The 751-nt window shown below is 44.2% G+C and overlaps 1 protein-coding gene across 2 annotated transcripts in view; it reads left to right on the top strand.

Annotated features, from left to right (window-relative positions):
* Nucleotides 1-742: 742 nt before the first annotated feature.
* arhgap27l (Rho GTPase activating protein 27, like) overlaps nucleotides 743-751 on the top strand; it is a 70,159-nt gene continuing 70,150 nt past the window's right edge. For both annotated transcript variants that reach the window (XM_034540509.1, XM_034540506.1), the window contains exon 1: nucleotides 743-751. This exon is cut by the window's right edge and continues 118 nt beyond it. The gene's annotated coding sequence lies outside the window, so the exon portion shown is untranslated.

Genomic DNA, 751 nt, shown 5'->3' with positions numbered 1-751 from the left:
TGATTGTGATGATGATGATGATGATGATGATGATGGTGATGATGATGATGATGATGATGATGATGGTGATTGTGATGATGGTGATGATGGTGATTGTGATGATGGTGATGATGGTGATGGTGATGATGATGATGATGGTGATTGTGATGATGGTGATGATGATGATGGTGATGATGATGATGGTGGTGATTGTGATGATGGTGATGATGGTGATGGTGGTGATTGTGATGATGGTGATGATGGTGGTGATGATGATGGTGATGATGATGATGATGGTGATGATTGTGATGATGGTGATGATGGTGATGATGGTGATTGTGGTGATGATGATGGTGATGATGGTGATTGTGGTGATGATGATGATGATGGTGATGATGGTGATTGCGATGATGATGATGATGATGGTGATGATGGTGATTGCGATGATGATTGTGATGATAGTGGTGATGATGATGGTGATTGTGATGATGATGATGATGAAGGTGATAATGATGTTGATGATTATAGTGATGATGATGGGGATGATGATGGTGATGATTGTGATGATGATGATGATGATGGGGATGATGATGGTGACTGTGATGCTGCTGATGATGACGTACCACTGAGTCAATGCAGCCAGAGGGCGCTGTTTTTCTGCACAGAGAGCTGCCGGTCTGACTTCTTCCGTCCAACAGGAAGTTGTCAGACAGGAGGAGGAGGAAGAGGGGGAAGGGGAGGAAGAGGCGGACATGCTGAGACTGGCAGGTCA

Source organism: Cyclopterus lumpus, chromosome 8, assembly GCF_009769545.1.
Source record: "Cyclopterus lumpus isolate fCycLum1 chromosome 8, fCycLum1.pri, whole genome shotgun sequence".
Classification (NCBI taxonomy): Eukaryota; Metazoa; Chordata; class Actinopteri; order Perciformes; family Cyclopteridae; genus Cyclopterus; species Cyclopterus lumpus.
This window is presented reverse-complemented; position numbering and strand designations above follow the sequence as displayed.